The sequence below is a fragment of the Silene latifolia genome, chromosome 6, assembly GCF_048544455.1.
Source record: "Silene latifolia isolate original U9 population chromosome 6, ASM4854445v1, whole genome shotgun sequence".
In the NCBI taxonomy this organism is placed as follows: Eukaryota; Viridiplantae; Streptophyta; class Magnoliopsida; order Caryophyllales; family Caryophyllaceae; genus Silene; species Silene latifolia.
Genome location: NC_133531.1, coordinates 1215114 through 1231872, shown reverse-complemented (window position 1 = coordinate 1231872; position 16759 = coordinate 1215114).

Below are 16759 nucleotides of genomic sequence, written 5' to 3'. Positions count from 1 at the left end.
CAAATAACGAGCATTAATAGATTTTTCACGATTATCCGAGGTTCGACGAATGTTTGTCCATGGCATACCGGCACCCCCAAATGTCTTCCGTTGGTACTCAAATTTTGCGTGGCCGCTTTATCTGACCCGAGAAACTTTCTATGTGATTTCCGGAGAGTTTTTTTTTCCGGGAACCTGGAATCCCGAAAAACCGTGTATTATACACTTCAATTTGAGCCGTTCGGGAGGTTGTACCGGACCTGTTTCTTTTTCTCCCTTTTTTCAATCACGCATCCGAGCTCATTTCAGGAGTTAACCAATTCGATTTCAGCCTGAAATAACGAGCATTAATAGATTTTTCACGATTATCCAAGGTTCGACGAATGCTGGTTTATGCCATACCGGCACCCCAAAATGTCTTGCGTTGGTACTCAAATTTTGCGCGGCCACTTTATTTGACCCGAGTAACTTTTTATGTGATTTCCGGAGAATTTCGTTCAGGGACCCTAGAATCCCGAAAAACCGTGTATTATACACTTCAATTTGAGCCGTTTGGGAGGTCGTACCGGATCCTGTTTCTTTTTCTCCTTGCTCTTCAATTACACGTCCGAGCTTATTTCAGGAGTTAACCTATTCGATTTCAGCCTTAAATAACGAGCATTAATAGATGTTTCACGATTTACCGAGATTCGACGAATGCTGGTTTATGGCATACCAGAACCCCCAAATGTCTTCCGTTGGTACTCAAATTTTACGTGGCCGCTTTATTTGACCCGAGCAACTTTCTATGTGAATTCCGGAGAATTTTTTTTCCGGGACCCTGGAATCCCGAAAAACCGTCTATTATACACTTCAATTTGAGCCGTTCGGGAGATCGTAACGGACCCTGTTTCTTTTTCTCCCTGTTTTTCGATCACGCGTCCGAGCTCATTTTAGGAGTTAACCTATTCGATTTCAGCCTCAAATAACGAACATTAATAAATTTTTCACGATTATACGAGGTTCGACGAATGCTGGTTTATGGCGTACCGGCACACCCAAATTTCTTCCGTTGGTACTCAAATTTTGCGTGGCCGCTTTATCTGACCCGAGGAACTTTCTATGTTATTTCCGGAGAATTTTGTTCCCGGACCCAGGAATCCCGAAAATTCGTGTATTATACACTTCAATTTGAGAAGTTCGGGAGGTCGTACCGGATTTTGTTTCTTTTTCTCCCTGCTTTTCAATTACGCGTCCGAGCTTATCAAATTTTGCGTGGCCGCTTTATCTGACTCGAGGAACTTTCTATGTGATTTCCGGAAAGTTTTTTTCCGGGACCCTAGAATCCCGAAAAACCGTGTATTATACACTTCAATTTGAGCCGTTCGGGAGGTCGTACTGGACCCTGTTTCTTTTTCTCCCTGTTTTTCAATCACGCGTCCGAGCTCATTTCAGGAGTTAATCTATTCGATTTCAGCCTCAAATAACGAGCATTAATAGATTTTTCACGATTATCTGAGGTTCGACGAATGTTGGTTTATGGCATACCGGTACCTCCAAATGTCTTCCGTTGGTACTCAAATTTTGCATGACCGCTTTATTTGACCCGAGGAACTTTCTATGTGATTTCCGGAGGATTTTTTTCCGGGACCCTGGAATCCCGAAAAACCGTGTATTATACACTTCAATTTGTGCGTTCGAGAGGTCGTACCGGACCCTGTTTCTTTTTCTCCCTGCTTTTCAATTACGCGTCCGAGCTTATTTCAGGAGTTAACCTATTCGATTTCAGCCTTAAATAACGAGCATTAATAGATTTTTCACGATTATCCGAGGTTCGACGAATGTTGGTTTATGGCATAACGGCACCCCCAAATGTCTTCCGTTGGTACTCAAATTTTGCGTGGCCGCTTTATCTGACCCGATAAACTTTCTATGTGATTTCCGGAGAGTTTTTTTCCGGGAACCTGGAATCCCGAAAAACCGTGTATTATACACTTCAATTTGAGCCGTTCGGGAGGTCGTCGGACTGTTTCTTTTTCTCCTGTTTTTCAATCACGCATCCGAGCTCATTTCGGAGTTAACCTATTCGATTTCAAATGAAATAACGAGCATTAATAGATTTTTCACGATTATCCAAGGTTCGACGAATGCTGGTTTATGCCATACCGGCACCCCAAAATGTCTTGCGTTGATACTCAAATTTTGCGCGGCCACTTTATTTGACCCGAGTAACTTTCTATGTGATTTCCGGAGAATATTGTTCAGGGACCCTAGAATCCCGAAAAACCGTGTATTATACACTTCAATTTGAGCCGTTTGGGAGGTCGTACCGGATCCTGTTTCTTTTTCTCCTTGCTTTTCAATTTCACGTCCGAGCTTATTTCAGGAGTTAACCTATTCGATTTCAGCCTTAAATAACGAGCATTAATAGATGTTTCACGATTATCTGAGATTCGACGAATGCTGGTTTATGGCATACTAGAACCCCCAAATGTCTTCCGTTGGTACTCAAATTTTACGTGGCCGCTTTATCTGACCCGAGCAACTTTCTATGTGAATTCCGGAGAATTTTTTTCCGGGACCCTGGAATCCCGAAAAACCGTCTATTATACACTTCAATTTGAGCCGTTCGGGAGATCGTAACGGACCCTGTTTCTTTTTCCACCTGTTTTTCGATCACGCGCCCGAGCTCATTTTAGGAGTTAACCTATTCGATTTCAGCCTCAAATAACGAGCATTAATAAATTTTTCACGATTATACGAGGTTCGACGAATACTGGTTTATTGCGTACCGGCACCCCCAAATTTCTTCGGTTGGTACTCAAATTTTGCGTGGCCGCTTTATCTGACCCGGGGAACTTTCTATGTTATTTCCGGAGAATTTTGTTCCCGGACCCTGGAATCCCGAAAAATCGTGTATTATACACTTCAATTTGAGACGTTCGGGAGGTCGTACCGGATTTTGTTTCTTTTTCTCCCTGCTTTTCAATTACGCGTCCGAGCTTATCAAATTTTGCGTGGCCGCTTTATCTGACCCGAGGAACTTTCTATGTGATTTCCGGAAAGTTTTTTTCCGGGACCCTAGAATCCCGAAAAAACGTGTATTATACACTTCAATTTGAGCCGTTCGGGAGGTCGTACCGGACCCTGTTTCTTTTTCTCCCTATTTTTCAATCACGCGTCCGAGCCAAGTTCAGGAGTTAACCTATTCGATTTCAGCCTCAAATAACGAGCATTAATAGATTTTTCACGATTATCCGAGGTTCGACGAATGTTTGTTTATGGCATACCGGCACCCCCAAATGTCTTCCGTTGGTACTCAAATTTTGCATGGCCGCTTTATCTGACCCGAGGAACTTTCTATGTGATTTCCGGAGAGTTTTTTTCCGGGAACCTGGAATCCCGAAAAACCGTGTATTATACACTTCAATTTGAGCCGTTCAAGAGGTCGTACCGGACCCTGTTTCTTTTTCTCCCTGTTTTTCAATCACGCATCCGAGGTCATTTCAGGAGTCAACCTATATGATTTCAGCCTGAAATAACGAGCATTATTAGATTTTTCACGATTATCCAAGGTTCGACGAATGCTGGTTTATGCCATACCGGCACCCCAAAATGTCTTGCGTTGGTACTCAAATTTTGCGCGGCCACTTTATTTGACCCGAGTAACTTTCTATGTGATTTCCGGAGAATTTTGTTCCGGGACCCTCGAATCCCCAAAAACCGTCTATTATACACTTCAATTTGAACCGTTTGGGAGGTCGTATCGGATCCTGTTTCTTTTTCTCCTTGTTTTTTAATCACGCGTCCGAACTAATTTCAGGAGTTAACCTATTCGATTTCAGACTCAAATAACGAGCATTAATAGTTTTTTCACGATTATCCGAGGTTCGACGAATGCTGGTTAATGGCATTCCGGCACCCCCAAATGTCTCCCGTTGGTACTCAAATTTTGCGTGGCCGCTTTATCTGACCCGAGGAGCTTTCTATGTGATTTCCGGAAAGTTTTTTTCCGGGACCCTAGAATCCCGAAAAACCATGTATTATACACTTCAATTTGAGCCGTTCGGGAGGTCGTACCGGACCCTGTTTCTTTTTCTCCCTATTTTTCAATCACGCGTCCGAGCTAAGTTCAGGAGTTAACCTATTCGATTTCAGCCTCAAATAACGAGCATTAATAGATTTTTCACGATTATCCGAGGTTCGACGAATGTTTGTTTATGGCATACCGGCACCCCCAAATGTCTTCCGTTGGTACTCAAATTTTGCATGGCCGCTTTATCTGACCCGAGGAACTTTCTATGTGATTTCCGGAGAGTTTTTTTCCGGGAACCTGGAATCCCGAAAAACCGTGTATTATACACTTCAATTTGAGCCGTTCAAGAGGTCGTACCGGACCCTGTTTCTTTTTCTCCCTGTTTTTCAATCACGCATCCGAGGTCATTTCTGGAGTCAGCCTATATGATTTCAGCCTGAAATAACGAGCATTATTAGATTTTTCACGATTATCCAAGGTTCGACGAATGCTAGTTTATGCCATACCGGCACCCCAAAATGTCTTGCGTTGGTACTCAAATTTTGCGCGGCCACTTTATTTGACCCGAGTAACTTTCTATGTGATTTCCGGAGAATTTTGTTCCGGGACCCTCGAATCCCCAAAAACCGTCTATTATACACTTCAATTTGAACCGTTTGGGAGGTCGTATCGGATCCTGTTTCTTTTTCTCCTTGTTTTTTAATCACGCGTTCGAACTAATTTCAGGAGTTAACCTATTCGATTTCAGACTCAAATAACGAGCATTAATAGTTTTTTCACGATTATCCGAGGTTCGACGAATGCTGGTTAAGGGCATTCCGGCACCCCCAAATGTCTCCCGTTGGTACTCAAATTTTGCGTGGCTGCTTTATCTGACCCGAGGAACTTTCTAAGCGATTTCCGGAGTATTTTGTTTCCGGACCCTGGAATCCCGAAAAACCGTGTATTATACACTTCAATTTGAGCCGTTCAGGAGATCGTACCGGATCCTGTTTCTTTTTCTCTCTGCTTTTCAATTACGCGTCCGAGCTTATTTCAGGAGTTAACCTATTCGATTTCAGCCTTAAATAACGAGCATTAATAGATGTTTCACGATTATCCGAGGTTCGACGAATGCTGGTTTATGGCATACCGGAACCCCCAAATGTCTTCCGTTGGTACTCAAATTTTACGTGGCCGCTTTATCTGACCCGAGGAACTTTCTATGTGAATTCCGTAGAATTTTTTTCCGGGACCCTGGAATCCCGAAAAACTGTCGATTATACACTTCAATTTGAGCCATTCGGGAGGTCGTAACGGACCCTGTTTCTTTTTCTCCTTGTTTTTCGATCACGCGTCCGAGCTCATTTTACGAGTTAACCTATTCGATTTCAGCCTCAAATAACGAGCATTAATAGATTTTTCACGATTATCCGAGGTTCGACGAATGCTGGTTTAAGGCGTACCGGCACCCCCAAATTTCTTCCGTTGGTACTCAAATTTTGCGTGGCCGCTTTATCTGATCCGAGGAACTTTCAATATGATTTCCGGAGGATTTTTTTCCGGGACCCTGGAATCCCGAAAAACCGTGTATTATACACTTCAATTTGTGCGTTCGGGAGGTCGTACCGGACCCTGTTTCTTTTTTTCCCTGCTTTTCAATTACGCGTCCGAGCTTATTTCAGGAGTTAACCTATTCGATTTCAGCCTTAAATAACGAGCATTAATAGATTTTTCACGATTATCCGAGGTTCGACGAATGTTGGTTTATGGCATACCGGTACCCCCAAATGTCTTCCATTGGTACTCAAATTTTGCGTGGCCGCTTTATCTGACCCGAGAAACTTTCTATGTGATTTCCGGAGAGTTTTTTTCCGGGATCCTGGAATCCCGAAAAACCGTGTATTATACACTTCAATTTGAGCCGTTCAAAAGGTCGTACTGGACCTGTTTCTTTTTCTCCCTGTTTTTCAATCACGCATCCGAGCTCATTTCAGGAGTTAACCTATTCGATTTCAGCCTGAAATAACGAGCATTAATAGATTTTTCACGATTATCCAAGGTTCGACGAATGCTGGTTTATGCCATACCGGCACCCCAAAATGTCTTGCGTTGGTACTCAAATTTTGCGCGGCTACTTTATTTGACCCGAGGAACTTTTTATGTGATTTCCGGAGAATTTTGTTTCGGGACCCTAGAATCCCGAAAAACCGTGTATTATACACTTCAATTTGAGCCGTTTGGGAGGTCGTATCGGATCCTGTTTTTTTTTCTCCTTGCTTTTCAATTACACATCCGAGCTTATTTCAGGAGTTAACCTATTCGATTTTAGCCTTAAATAACGAGCATTAATAGATTTTTCACGATTATCCGAGGTTCGACGAATGCTGGTTTATGGCGTACCGGCACCCCCAAATTTCTTCCGTTGGTACTCAAATTTTGTGTGGCCGCTTTATCTGACCCGAGAAACTTTCTATGTGATTTCCGGAGAGTTTTTTTCCGGGAACCTGGAATCCCGAAAAACCGTGTATTATACACTTCAATTTGAGCCGTTCGGGAGGTCGTACCGGACCCTGTTTCTTTTTCTCCCTGTTTTTCAATCACGCATCCGAGGTCATTTCAGGAGTCAACCTATTCAATTTTAGCCTGAAATAACGAGCATTATTAGATTTTTCACGATTATCCAAGGTTCGACGAATGCTGGTTTATGCCATACCGGCACCCCAAAATGTCTTGCCTTGGTACTCAAATTTTGCGCGGCCACTTTATTTGACCCGAGTAACTTTCTATGTGATTTCCGGAGATTTTTGTTCCGGGACCCTCGAATCCCCAAAAAACCGTGTATTATACACTTCAATTTGAACCGTTTGGAAGGTCGTACCGGATCCTGTTTCTTTTTCTCCTTGTTGTTTAATCACACGTCCGAACTAATTTCAGGAGTTAACCTATTCGATTTCAGACTCAAATAACGAGCATTAATATTTTTTTCACGATTATCCGAGGTTCGACGAATGCTGGTTTATGGCATTCCGGCACCCCCAATTGTCTTCCGTTGGTACTCAAATTTTGCGTGACCGCTTTATCTGACCCGAGGAACTTTCTATGTGATTTCCGGAGTATTTTGTTCCCGGACCCTGGAATCCCGAAAAACCGTGTATTATACACTTCAATTTGAGTCGTTCGGGAGGTTGTATCGGACCCTGTTTCTTTTTCTCCCTGTTTTTCAATCACGCGTACGAGCTCATTTCAGGAGTTAACCTATTCGATTTCAGCCTGAAATAACGAGCATTAATCGATTTTTCACGATTATCCAAGGTTCGTTGACTCCTGGTTTATGCCAAACCGGCACACCAAAATGTTTTGCGTTGGTACTCAAATTTTGCGCGGCCACTTTATTTGACCCGAGTAACTTTCTATGTGATTTCCGGAGAATTTTATTCCGGGACCCTAGAATCCCAAAAAACCGTGTATTATACAGTTCAATTTGAGCCGTTTGGGAGGTCGTACTGGATCCTGTTTCTTTTTCTCCTTGTTTTTTAATCACGCGTCCGAACTAATTTTAGGAGTTAACCTATTCGATTTCAGACTCAAATAACGAGCATTAATAGATTTTTCACGATTATCCGAGGTTCGACGAATGCTGGTTTACGGCATTCCGGCACCCTCAAATGTCTTCCGTTGGAACTCAAATTTTGCGTGGCCGCTTTATCTGACCCGAGGAACTTTCTAAGCGATTTCCAGAGTATTTTGTTTCCGGACCCTGGAATCCCGAAAAACCGTGTATTATACACTTCAATTTGAGCCGTCCAGGAGATCGTACCGGATCCTGTTTCTTTTTCTCTCTGCTTTTCAATTACGCGTCCGAGCTTATTTCAGGAGTTAACCTATTCGATTTCAGCCTTAAATAACGAGCATTAATAGATGTTTCACGATTATCCGAGGTTCGACGAATGCTGGTTTATGGCATACCGGAAACCCCAAATGTCTTCCGTTGGTACTCAAATTTTACGTGGCCGTTTTATCTGACCCGAGGAACTTTCTATGTGAATTCCGGAGAATTTTTTTCCGGGACCCTGGAATCCCGAAAAACCGCCTATTATACACTTCAATTTGAGCCGTTCGGGAGGTCGTAACAGACATTGTTTCTTTTTCGCCCTGTTTTTCAATCACGCATCCGAGCTCATTTCAGGAGTTAACCTATTCGATTTCAGCCTGAAATAACGAGTATTAATAGATTTTTCACGATTATCCAAGGTTCGACGAATGCTGGTTTATGCCATACCGGCACCCCAAAATGTCTCGCGTTGGTACTCAAATTTTGCGCGGCCACTTTATTTGACCCGAGGAGCTTTCTATGTGATTTCCGGAGAATTTTGTTCCGGGACCTAGAATCCCGAAAAACCGTGTATTATACACTTCGATTTGAGCCGTTTGGGAGGTCGTACCGGATCCTGTTTTTTTTTTCTCCTTATTTTTCAATTACGCGTCCGAGCTTATTTCAGGAGTTAACTTATTCGATTTCAGCCTTAAATAACGAGCATTAATAGATGTTTCACGATTATCCGAGATTCGACGAATGCTGGTTTACGGCATACCGGAAACCCCAAATGTCTTCCGTTGGTACTCAAATTTTACGTGGCCGCTTTATCTGACCCAAGCAACTTTCCATGTGAATTCCGGAGAATTTTTTTCCGGGACCCTGGAATCCCGAAAAACCGTCTATTATACACTTCAATTTGAGCCGTTCGGGAGATCGTAACGGACCCTGTTTCTTTTTCTCCCTGTTTTTCGATCACGCGTCCGAGCTCATTTTAGGAGTTAACCTATTCGATTTCAGCCTCAAATAATGAGCATTAATAGATTTTTCACGATTATCCGAGGTTCGACGAATGCTGGTTTATGGCGTACCGGCACCCCCAAATTTCTTCCGTTGGTACTCAAATTTTGCGTGGCCGCTTTATCTAACCCGAGGAACTTTCTATGTTATTTCTGGAGAATTTTGTTCCCGGACCCTGGAATCCCGAAAAATCGTGTATTATACACTTCAATTTGAGACGTTCGGGAGGTCGTACTGGATCTTGTTTCTTTTTCTCCCTGCTTTTCAATTACGCGTCCGAGCTTATCAAATTTTGCGTGGCCGCTTTTTCTGACCCGAGGAACTTTCTATGTGATTTCCGGAGAGTTTTTTTCCGGGACCCTAGAATCCCGAAAACCGTGTATTATACACTTCAATTTGAGCCGTTCGGGAGGTCGTACCGGACCCTGTTTCTTTTTCTCCCTGTTTTTCAATCACGAGTCCGAGCTCATTTCAGGAGTTAACCTATTCGATTTCAGCCTCAAATAACGAGCATTAATAGATTTTTCACGATTATCCGAGGTTCGACGAATGTTGGTTTATGTGATTTCCGGAGAGTTTTTTTCCGGGAACCTGGAATCCCGAAAAACCGTGTATTATACACTTCAATTTGAGCCGTTCGGGAGGTCGTACCGGACCCTGTTTCTTTTTCTCCCTGTTTTTTAATCACGCATACGAACTCATTTCAGGTGTCAACCTATTCGATGTCAGCCTGAAATAACGAGCATTATTTGATTTTTAACGATTATCCAAGGTTCGATAAATGCTGGTTTATGCCATACCGGCACCCCAAAATGTCTAGCGTTGGTACTCAAATTTTGCGCGGCCACTTTATTTGACCCGAGTAACTTTCTATGTGATTTCCGGAGAATTTTGTTCCGGGACCCTCGAATCTCCAAAAACCGTGTATTATACACTTCAATTTGAACCGTTTGGGAGGTCGTACCGGATCCTGTTTCTTTTTCTCCTTGTTTTTTAATCACGCGTCCGAACTAATTTCAGGAGTTAACCTATTCGATTTCAGACTCAAATAACGAGCATTAATAGTTTTTTCACGATTATCCGAGGTTCGACGAATGCTGGTTTATGGCATTCCGGCACCCCCAAATGTCTTCTGTTGGTACTCAAATTTGGCGTGACCGCTTTATCAGACCCGAGGAAATTTCTATGTGATTTCCGAAGTATTTTGTTCCCGGACCCTGGAATCCCGAAAAACCGTGTATTATATACTTCAATTTTAGCCGTCCGGGAGATCGTACTGGATCCTGTTTCTGTTTCTCTCTGCTTTTCAATTACGCGTCCGAGCTTATTTCAGGAGTTAACCTATTCGATTTCAGCCTTAAATAATGAGCATTAATAGATGTTTCACGATTATCCGAGTTTCTACGAATGCTGGTTTATGGCATACCGGAACCACCAAATGTCTTCCTTTGGTACTCAAATTTTACGTGGCCGCTTTATCTGACCCGAGAAACTTTCTATGTGAATTCCGGAGAATTTTTTTCCGGGACCCTGGAATCCCGAAAAACCGTCTATTATACACTTCAATTTGAGCCGTTCGGGAGGTCGTAACGGACCCTGTTTCTTTTTCTCCCTGTTTTTCGATCACGCGTCCGAGCTCATTTTAGGAGCTAACCTATTCGATTTCATCCTCAAATAACGAGCATTAATAGATTTTTCACGATTATCCGAGGTTCGACGAATGCTGGTTTAAGGCGTACCGGCACCCCCAAATTTTTTCCGTTGGTACTCAATTTTTGCGTGGCCGCTTTATCTGATACGAGGAACTTTCTATGTGATTTCCGGAGAATTTTGTTCTCGGACCCTGGAATCCCGAAAAATCGTGCATTATACACTTCAATTTGAGCCGTTCGGGAGGTCGTACCGGATCTTGTTTCTTTTTCTCCCTGCTTTTCAATTACGCGTACGAGCTTATTTTAGGAGTTAACCTATTCGATTTCAGCCTCAAATAACGAGCATTAATAGATTTTTCACGATTATCCTAGGTTCGACGAATGCTGGTTTATGGCGTTCCGGCACCCCAAAATGTCTTCCGTTGGTACTCAAATTTTGCGTGGCCGCTTTATCTGACACGAGGAACTTTTTATGTGATTTCCGGATAATTTTGTTCCGGGACCCTGAAATCCCGAAAAACCCTGTATTATACACTTCAATTTGAGCCGTTCGGGAGTTCGTACCGGATCCTGTTTCTTTTTCTCCCCGTTTTTCAATCACGCGTCCGAGCTCATTTCGGGAGTTAACCTATTCGATTTCAGCCTCAAATAACGAGCATTAATAGATTTTTCACGATTATCCGAGGTTCGACGAATGCTGGTTTATGGCGTTCCGGCACCCCAAAATGTCTTCCGTTGGTACTCAAATTTTGCGTGGCCGCTTTATCTGACACGAGGAACTTTTTATGTGATTTCCGGAGAATTTTGTTTCGGGACCCTGAAATCCCGAAAAACCCTGTATTATACACTTCAATTTGAGCCGTTCGGGAGTTCGTACCGGATCCTGTTTCTTTTTCTCCCCGTTTTTCAGTCACGCGTCCGAGCTCATTTCGGGAGTTAACATATTCGATTTCAGCCTCAAATAACGAGCATTAATAGATTTTTCACGATTATCCGAGGTTCGACGAATGTTGGTTTATGGCATACCGGCACCCCCAAATGTCTTCCGTTGGTACTCAAATTTTGCGTGGCCGCTTTATCTGACCCGAGGAACTTTCTATGTGATTTCCAGGGAGTTTTTTTCCGGGAACCTGGAATCCCGAAAAACCGTGTATTATATACACTTCAATTTGAGCCGTTCGGGAGGTCGTACCGGACCCTGTTGATTTTTCTCCCTGTTTTTCAATCACGCATCCGAGCTCATTTCAGGAGTTAACCTATTCGATTTCAGCCTGAAATAACGAGCATTAATAGATTTTTCACGATTATCCGAGGTTCGACGAATGCTGGTTTATGGTATACTGGCAACCCAAAATGTCTTCCGTTGGTACTCAAATTTTGCGCGACCACTTTATCTGACCCGAGTAACTTTCTGTGTGATTTCCGGAGAATTTTGTTCCGGGACCCTGAAATCCCGAAAAACAGTGTATTATACAATTCAATTTGAGCCGTTAGGGAGGTCGTACCGGATCCTGTTTTTTTTTTCTCCCTGTTTTTGAATCACGCGTCCGAGCTCATTTCAGGAGTTAAACTATTCGATTTCAGCCTCAAATAACGAGCATTAATAGATTTTTCACGATTATCAAAGGTTCGACGAATGCTGGTACTCAAATTTTTCACGATTTGGCATACCGGCACCCAAAATGTCTTCTGTTGGTACTCAAATTTTTGCTCTGGAAATCTGAAATCACGAAAACCGTGTATTATACAGTTAAATTTGAGCTGTTCTAGAGGCTGTGCCGTTCTAAATTTAATTTTCTTCCGATTGTTCTACCACGTGTCCAGGTTCGTATCAGGAGTTGCACGATTCGAATTCGGCCCCAAATAAGATGTTATTATCAAATTTTCTCTATTATCAGAGAATTTGTGACCAGGCTCGTTTATCGCATATTGGCATATTTTATTACTTACATATGTAAGACATACTTCTTTTCTCCTATTTACCATCTTAATCCGTTTTAAATTTAATACGAATATGTGATTATATGAATCTGAGCTGTCCAGTTGGATACTTAGAGATGCAAAGGACGGCTGCATAGGCTGTTTATGTTGTGGGTGTTAGGTCGATAATGACGGGACATGGTTTTGGGCCGTTATTCAATCCTTTTTATTTAAAAAAGTTGCAAAGTACAGATGATTAAAGTATGTTAAATCCTAAAGATATAAGTCGACCGTTATGATTAGCACGTTATTTGGCGACTTGTTGATAGCTAACTGGTTACATATCACAATGTTAATTTATTTATACGAAGTATACATCATATGTGACAGCTTTCTTAAATGATTTAATCTTAAGGGTTAAGCCAAAATTTTACTGTGTATTATGATGGTTTCATTGATTACCATCTTTTAAAAAAATAAAAATAATCTAAGTTAACGTGCAACCATCATATATTATGTGTCACGTCTACGACCAATCGACCATCACATATTAAGTGTCACTAAATCAACAAGACAATCCAATGGTCGTAGAACACCACCTTCCAAATTGCACTACTCTGTTGAGTTTATGGATTCAAGTACCTAAGAGGGGGAGGGGGTGAATTAGGTACTCTTTTAAAAATTTTAACTTCAACTTTATTGGATTAAAGTAAGTTAAGAGAACAAAAGAGATTAGAGGATACTTTGAATAATATTGAAAGATTGAACAAGATATCACGATGAATGTTTCTTTGAAGTATGAAAGCAATAATCGTTCGATCGTATCTATTTGTCTCGATGTGGAATATGACTGCAGACCAAATCGACGATATGATGATTTAATCACTTCTAAGGTTAAGCAAAACAAAACAAACAAACAAAGTAAATTGCAGCGGAAATAATGTAAAAACAATGAACACGAGGTTTTTGAATTGGTTCGGCAAATACTCAAGTGCCTACGTCCAATCTACCTTTTTATTACTTTCCTTTAGTGATCTACTCCGACAACTAAAAGACCCTTGTAATAAAAGACGTCAACCTACTCCGGTTGCAAAGCTAGTACAAGAACTACTCCGTTCTTATGACAAGCTAACTCGCAATCTACTTCGATTGCCAAGAGTTAAAGGACTACTCCGTCCTAGAACTCAACAACTCACAACCTACTCCGGTTGCCAACTCACAACCTACTCCGGTTGCCAAGAGTTAAAGACTACTCCGTCCTAAACTCTACTAACACACTTAGAATGTTATAGGATCAAGTTTCCACTAACATATTCTTAGCAAAGAATAGAGATGGACAACTTTTACAAGATCAACAATTCATAAGCAAGAGAGTTTAGTATAGAAAAGCAACAGTAGCCACGACTGTAAAAACTGAAGACACTTGAAGACTTTTAAAGGATTTTGCAAATAAACACGTTTTTTAAGCTTTAAAAATAATTTGCAAAGATGGAAGAATTAATTCAGAAAAGTCTTGGGAATTTATGAAGGTGAGGTGCGGTTTATATAGAGGAGGTGAGTGAAGGGGTTACTAGGGTTTTGAAGGGTCAAAGACCTCACATGTGAAGGGCAATAGCAACCACCCAAAACTTGCACCAAAAAGGCCTCTTTTGCAAAGGTAAGAATAGGGAAAGATGGTTTGAAAAATAACCTTAAAAGCTCATGTTAAATTAAAAACAAAGAGAGAAAAGACAAGTCACATGATGACAAGTTGACACTAAAATGGCAAAAAGCATTCTTTGTTTTCTTAAAGACTCAAATGATTGAATTTGCATAAAGAGGAAACATTTTGAAATAATTCAAACCACTCTTTATTGAATATCATCTCCTTAATAAAAATCTGATTTTTTATCTTTGAAAATAAAAGTCACGTGAAAGCTTTTGAAAGATAAAGGGGACTTCAAGTTTCTCGAGTTGTGGCATAATCCAAACAGCTGTTTACTTGTAAAAGCAACAGTCGTCTGGACTGTTTCTATTACTCTAATATACTCTACTTTCTCACTTGTACATTAGATGACACATGACTTATTACAATGGGATTAATAACAATTTCAACACTTCTTAATCCATGCTTGATATGATCATATATCCTGAAAAGGTAAACTAAGATGACACAAATCAAATGGGCATGTTATCATCAACATAAGGAACCCAACATACTCCTATGCAAATTTTGAATAGTTAGTCTTACTTAAAATTGTCTTTAACTTACGACTTTCTTTTATTTTTTATCTCTATCTTAGTCGGATGTGAGAGTTATCTTAAATTAAAACGATTTTAAACAAGCCAAAATAAACTTGTTCCCAAGGACTACTACGTACTCCTTCTGTTCTAGGGATGTGTTTACACTTCCTTTATTTTGTGAAATAAAGGAAGTGTAAACATATTGCTAGAACTGAGGGAGTAGATAAATAAACTTGTTCATACGTAACATCGTGTAGTAAGGAGAAGTGATGCATGTGCAGAGGTGCCTCGTTATTGCATTGTTGGGTGACTTGGGTCATCTTGTAACGTTCGATACGTCGTATTTGCTGTATTAGCAGCTTAGAAGGCAAGTGCTAGGGACCTTAGGGAGACACCAAATGAACCCCCCTTCACAGTTGGCAATAGATGTGCTTCATACTTGGTGTGAGTTCAGCAAGCAAACAAACAAATTTGCAATAAAGTCCTTTACATATGGCAAAAAATAATATGTTCACCCGATTTTATTGTTACGCCCAAGTAAAGGTAAATAAATAACTAAAATGTATAAATAGATACTAATATTTCACCATCGACTATAATCCAACCATTCAACCAAGTTTAGGTCCTTCGCCAGTTAGCGATTTCCAAAAATTAAATCGATTATTCGACAAAAACCTTAAAAAACCTTAAACTATCATAGTTAGGTAAAAACCATTAAATCTCGTCATAGACTTGGTGTAGAAGAAAGATAGGTCATCAAACACTTTACACTTGTTACTCTTATAAATAAAACACTGATAATATGTGCATATATGCGCGTTGAAATTCTTCATTTTGTTCATAAAGTAAGTTGTAAGTTATCAAACTCTACACTAGTTCAACATTTCTAGAACACCCACATCTTACCTACTTATACAAGTCTTTTCGACTTTCGAACTTCACTTAGCTGCCGTGTCGTATGTCCGACATCTACTTGTCCAATAGCAACACGACACTTCTATAGATCACAAAATTGAAAAATCACAGAAAATATCCGTATCCGACACTAGACACATGTCAAACACGAGACCCGTGTTGAAGAGTCGAAGTAACACAGCAAGAAAGACCCTAACTAAACATCTTTAATTATAAACAAGTCAACGGGCTATGACGAATTCAAGTCGATAATAAAAACTAAACAAATTCAACATTCGAGACGAAACCAAACCTAATCATCAAGTTTTTCTAAATATAAAAAACTATGTCCAAATTTTCAGTAACTATTGCGTGAGACGGTCTTATATCATTTTTTCATAAAAACCGCTCATTTATTGATAGTAATAAATGAGTTATTTTTTCCCTATAAAATGACCGTATCACAATGTGACACCAACACCGTCTTATTCTATAATTTATTCTATAATTTGTGCCACATTTTATCCTTTGCACTGAAATGGACAGACAATGCTTTTATCAAAGATGTAACATCCTGATCTACTGTCCATTGTTGATGCATTTTAGGCAGGCTATGCTAAAGCAGCAAAGGACATAGCAGAAATCAATGGTCCCAAATCCGAAAGGCCAGAAAAGCCGAAATTCTAAGCTTCCGATAACTTGTTTGTTTTTCTTACCATATACTTCGTATTTCTACATGGTTAGGTGTAATTTCACCTGTCACCGCCATAAAAGATACTCATATATTACAAGTCCACACATTTACGAAGAAAACAACAATGACATCTCACCACACCTTCACCATACATACTTCAGACATGTGAAATAAAATACCATACCGTCTTATAGGGAGAGACGGTCCTTTTATGTTTAAAGACACTCATTTATTGATAGTAATAAACGAGGGTTTAGCCAAAATATGGACCGTATGAGTTGACACCTTGTAAGACGGTCTTATTTGTATAATTTGTGCACAAAATGTAATCGCTAACGCTATTATAATGGAGTCTGCTGATTTAATTACCTGACTCCGTTTCCCTTTGCTTGCTCATGTAAAACCATCGTCTGCAGCTTGATGAACGTCTGAAAATGACTAGATTGATGCCTGGTGATCGACGGAACTTGATCGTGAGCGATAGCTCAGCTGAAAATGACTATATTGATGTCCGGCAACATATGTTCATTACGAAACACTAATGTAAGCTAGCTCAACTCATAAGA